Source organism: Nicotiana tomentosiformis, chromosome 6, assembly GCF_000390325.3.
Source record: "Nicotiana tomentosiformis chromosome 6, ASM39032v3, whole genome shotgun sequence".
Taxonomy (NCBI): domain Eukaryota; kingdom Viridiplantae; phylum Streptophyta; class Magnoliopsida; order Solanales; family Solanaceae; genus Nicotiana; species Nicotiana tomentosiformis.
Genome location: NC_090817.1, coordinates 73,785,018 through 73,791,017, shown reverse-complemented (window position 1 = coordinate 73,791,017; position 6,000 = coordinate 73,785,018).

Genomic DNA, 6,000 nt, shown 5'->3' with positions numbered 1-6,000 from the left:
GAAGTACCTAGATTCTAGGGATACACTCCAACGTATATTCAAAACTGAAATTCATTTTGATTAGACTTCTAAAAGTTTGAAAAGTTGTCTTTACCCCATTAATTACTCATCTTTAAATTGATCAGCTTTAGTGTATTCCTCACTTCATCTCTCTCAAGGCGTCAAAATACTCTCAATCTTCTTTCATCTTCCAAACACAATCCAATTCTCTTCTCTTCCATACCCAAGCACAGAAATAGCTAACACTCCTGAAAACCCTTCATCACCACCACAAGAAACAACTTCCACACCCACTGTCACTCCTTCTAACACCCGAACTTCTAAGAAAAGAGTAAAAATGAAGGCTCGTAAGGTTGTTGTTGGAGCCTGGAGGAGAACAGATTCAGAAAATTAATGAACAACTGAAAGCGAGTAAGGAGAAAGAACCTCAGAAATCTGATGAATCATTCAAATCTGCTACTGAGGGAGAAGAAACTGTTTCTTCCGAAACTAAACAGGTATCTTCTGGCCTAAAATTTACTCCTGAGACAATTTCTAAAGTTGCTACAAATTTGGAGAATAGGTTTGTTCTGGTAGGGTCTATAGCAGGTGTTTAAACTACAGAGTCTAGAGAAGTTGGTGGTAAAAATAAAAAGGGAAAAGAAAAAGAGAGCAAGGGAGTTAGGAGTGTTGTGAGGGGAAAGGGTAAAAGAGTGGTTGATTCTTCACCCACTCCTGTTAGTTTAACCAAAGACACAGATGCAATGGTTGTTTGGGGAGAAAAATCTGCTAGAGTAGAGGAGAGTGTAAAGAAAACAGGGGGAAGTGGGTCTGGCGAAGCTGCTGAAGGGCTGGTTCAACTTGAGAAAAATAGAGATGAACCTGTTTCATCTAAATAGGAAACCCTCGCAGACCTACTGAAAAGAGTGACTGAGAGTTATAATCCAAAGAAGAAAGGAAGTTCAAAGACTAAAACCCTGGCACTGCTAGGGAAAACAAGAAAAGGAAGGTTGCCCCTTCTGTTACTGTTGAAATTCCTCCCACAAGAAGTCAGCTAAAGCAGAATGGGGCAGAATTGCAGAAAGCCTTAGAAGCAAGTAGAAGAAAAGCACTGGCTAAGGGAAAAAAGAAGATGGATGAGCCTGTTGAGGCTGTTGACATTAATGAGATGAACCTAGTCCTTCGAGATGAACATAAGACTGAAAAATGGAGGTTCTGACTCCCAAAGCCAAGAAAGCCAAGACTTCCACTAAGAAGTCTGTTTCAAAGTCAATGTCTGTTGAACCATCCACCTTGGCAAAAAGAACAAGGTCTGCTGTGAAGTCAAAACAAGTGAAAATAGTTGAGGAAGAATAATGGAGTAGAGAGAAATAAGATGATTCTGACAGTGAGAAAGACAAGATGGCCAAGTTTGGAAAGAGGACAATTTTGAAGGGCAGACTCCTCAGGGACTTGGAGGAGCAAGGAATGGTGTTGCTTTTGGAGAAGCTGGAATTGCAAGGCTGGAAGGACATGGTCCTTCAGATGGATGGCAAGTTGGCCAAGAATGAAATTGTTGAGTTTATGGGAAATGGTGAGGTGAAAGATGGAAGGGTTACCAGTATAGTGAAAGGAGTGCAAGTTTCCTTCGTTGTGAAGGAGTTGGGAGAAATTCTGGGTGTACCTGCTGAGGGTTACAATGACTATACAAAGCTTAATTGGCCAAGCCTAGAAAATCTTCCTACTGCCCTTGCCATTACCAGAAAATTTGGTGACAATAAAGAGGAACTTGAGCCCAAGGCTATTTACCAAAGTGAGATGAAGCCACCCCACAAAGTGTTGTTTGAATTTGTAAACAAATGTGTGCTTCCTAGGCAGGAAAGGAGGCACATTGCCACATTCATGGACCTGGTCCTTATGGAATATTTGGATAGTGGGAGGCAAATCAATTGGCCTGGGTTTATAATCCAGCTTCTTGATAAAGTCCTAAATGGCACCAAGACTCATGCCATTCCTATGGCTTCATTCTTATAGCTGTGCTTGCATATTTCAAGGTACCTATGAAGAAGTGAGAGATTGGTACAAGCAAGGATCATTTTGGGGCAAATACTTTGATTGCTTATGACTATGAAGTCCATGCCACTCCTAAAGGACCTAGTTCATCCAAGAAGGTCCTAGTGAATAGAAAGGTACAAGCCTTGGTGCAAGAAAGTAGGGCTAAGGATACTAAGATTGAGAGGCTGAAGAAGAGGTTGGCAGAGGTGGGGACTGAGAGAGATGCTCTCAGAACTGAGCTGGCAAGAGAAAAGGAGAAGAATGATGGCATTCTTCAAGATATGCTGAAACTCCTCCAAGCCAAAAACCAAGCACCTAGTTCTTCCCAGCCTTAAGCCTCCTAGCCTAGTGTAGATCAACCAGTAACCCAGTTCGGGATTTTTTGTTTCTTTTGCTCATGTTTCTGGTGTTTTTATTTCTTCTTATGCTTTGTGGTAGTATCTTATCAATCATCAATGAAATTCACTCTCTTTTGCTTTAACTGTTTGTTTATATTTCTTTGACGGTTAATATCCTTAGATTGATATATGATGATTAATCCATGATTGCATTTGAAGTAGCCCAGTGTCCATGAGTAAGTTTAAAATCTGGTTATCTTACATATTTATGCAACTTTTTGATGATGCCAAAAGGAGAAAAAAGGTTGTGCTTCACACTTTGAACAGTGATGTTTATAACCAGATGAACCTGGTCCTTAAGGATAAGTGATAAAAAGGGAAAATGTTTCTAACATTGTGTTGATGTTGAGCTAAGTTGAAACATGGCATAAGCTTATGAAAAAGCATAGAGTTTGTCATCATCAAAAAGGGGAATTTGTTAGACCAAGTGAAGGTTTGTTTTGAAGATTGACAAAGGAAGCTCATGCATGAACCAGGTCCATCTCTTGTGTGCATAGACACGGGCAGATTCGAGCATGTGGGATGCACGTGAAGGAGATAAGCTTAACTTGGTATAATTGATATCTCCTGATCGAAAAAGTTGCATAATTGATAAGGAGAAGGACTCCTTAATCAAAGAGAACACTATCCAAGATAAAGGAGGAGTTAGAAGTTGAGATCAACTAGAACTCTTCCACCAAGGAAGAGTAGCATTAGAACTCTAGTTATTTATTCATCTACTAACTCTATATATTGCAGGAAAGGCGTTCTCGCAATTCTAATATCGCTTAGATATGATCCGATTTGTTGATATATATTGTTCTCTGTTTATGTTTATCATGGAATTGGGAATTGTCTATAATACTCCTACTCATTGTTCTAAAAGGCGTTTTCGGGGCTCGCCCCGGGACGATGGTGTGGAGCGAAAGTCTCAAGAGGCGTATGCCCAACAATTCGGGGCGTACGCCCCGGCGTTCGAGACGCGTTTTTTTAAGTGAGGAGTAAGCCCACGAGACTTTTTCAAATTAAAACAAAATTTGTTGAATAAGTCTTTCATATAATACCCAAATTCTCAAAACTCAGTTTGGTAATTATTCAAAAGGTTTAAAAAGGAACTCAAAAGTATTAAATTTTAAAAGTAAACACCTTTTTTATTGATTGAAGCTCTAATTCATAGTCTTTCCCAATTTTTTATCTTGTCCGGTAGTCTGCTAATATCTCTCAGAAGCAATGAATATTTAATTTTTTTTACAAATACAAAGAGAGCTTTATTCTCCTTCATAGCAGCAAGTTCAAAGTTCAAATTGCACGTTAATCATCCTTTTTGTTCCTCCATGTAGCAAACTTTATTCTTTTAGACTCAAGTTACTTGTGCTTATAAGTAGCGTATAATAGATTGTTTTGACTAGTTTTTTATGGGGATGGATCCCACGCCTTTTAAAACACTGCTCCTACTATGGTTCAATGTAGATGTGGCTATGACATGTCACTTAAGTTGTAATTTCTGACAAATTAACTCATAGTTTAGTCATTTTGAGACAAGAGTGGGTTGCTCTAGTGGTAAGCACCCTCCACTTCTAACCAAGAGGTTGTGAGTTCGAGTCACCCCAAGAGCAAGGTGGGGAATTCTTGGAGGGGGAGAACCGAGTTTCTATCGGAAACAACCTCTCTACCACAGGGTAGAGGTAAGGTCTGCGTACACACTACCCTCCCCAGACCCTACTAGTGAGATTATACTGAGTTATTGTTGTTGTTGTTTAGTAATTTTCGAAAGTAAAAAAAATATTTTTTGACTTTATTGATATTATGGTTAATGTATACAAAACGTTTTATAACTTGGCCCTTTCACACATGTTTCATAAATACAAACATCATGCATATATTTTAAACTCTTTCAATTATATAGACTCTTTTATAAACTTCTATCCTTTCTAAGTTACACATCCACTTTTCAAAAGGCAAGTTCCAATTTAGATTAATATAGTATACCATACCTCTTTGACACTAGTTAAGATAAATATAAACAACTAATCTTTTAAATCTAGTTTAAGTCCTATGGAACTACCTCAGGTAGATTTTAGGGGTTGCTTAACACCTTCCCCTTAGAAGAACAAGAACCCTTACCCACAATCTCACCGGTTAGCAGACTAATAAAGAAATGACCTTCTGTAATTAAATAGGTACCCTAGTATACTTTTAAATATTAGGTGGCGACGCTCTTTTATCATCAATAGGAAAACCACAAGTTGAATCTTGTTTTGACTCGTGCAAAATATGGTGCAATAACATGGCTACTCTACTGGGGAATTCACACTTAGGTTCCGACCTTAGTAGACTTAGACTAGACATGGAACTTAGGATTGTTTGTACACTGCTCTAACTGTGTTTAATTTGCAATTATATACTTAGTTGTCCTACTTGCTCATTATTATTCATGTCTACTTATTTTAGATTGTTATTGCTATATCACTATCTGTTACAACTTTATATATACTGTCATCACACTTCTTCATATCGATTCTTGGCCGTACACTATCACATACCATGTCACCCGAGGGTTGTCTTTTACATCCCTCCGAACCTTCTTTCAAAATTTTTTAGTTTCAGAGAATGGCTTTGTCAGGTCAACTGATATAACTTCTCACAGTCTTCAGTCCAATTCAAAAATAGGAAACACTCTACTCTAGCAAGCATAAGTCATACTGCATAAATCTTGGGTGAGTCGGTCCTTGGCATCGACACACAATTAGGAAAGACACCCTAATATCAACGGGTCATGCACCCAACGACATAACTTATGTGGAAAGACGAACAAACCATGACGAGACACTTAAGATCCGAAGCAAACACTTATCAAACCCTTCTCTTTACCCAAAACATCCCCGAGATCAATATGGTGATAGGAGCACCACACAAGCTAATTCAATGGTGGAAGAATATCCGCTGGGAACATAGAGATGAAATCAGGACACATTTAGGAGCACTGACCGCCTTGATAAACATCCGAGCTGACAAAGTGCTTACTCGCCTACTAATAGAGTTCTGGGACCCGGCCAAGGTGGTGTTCAAGTTTGCTAATTATGAGTTAGTACCAACACTAGAAGAAGTTACCACTTTCTCGAAATTGCCATTTACAGTAAACGTGAATTGAGAGCAAAATAGCAAGGCATTTTGCAAGCAATTCGTGTGTGATTCAAGTGTGCAAACCTGAAGCTACATGAACCAGATAGAAGAACCAGTTCCAAGTGTCTGTCTTTTATTCTAGTTCAATTGTAGTAGGTGTTTTCATATTGTACCTTTCAGCTTTATCTAGAGGCAATTGTAATAGGTACTCAGAGTATTCAAGTTAGAGTTAACTTGAAGTTGTCGCAGCAGTTAGAGGCTGGTTGCCACAACGGGAATAGAGTTAATCCTAGGTTTACAAAAGTGTTTTGTAAATGCAGTGTTTGGCTCAGTAATTTAGTGGAGAGTTTGGGAAAATCCTATTGAGAGGTAGGTCGTGGTTTTTTTCACCTTTTGAGCCAGGTGTTTTCCACGTAAAATACTTGTGTTCTTTACTTTCCGCATTTACTATTTCAGCAATAGTAGGTTAAGGAACACATAGAAGAAC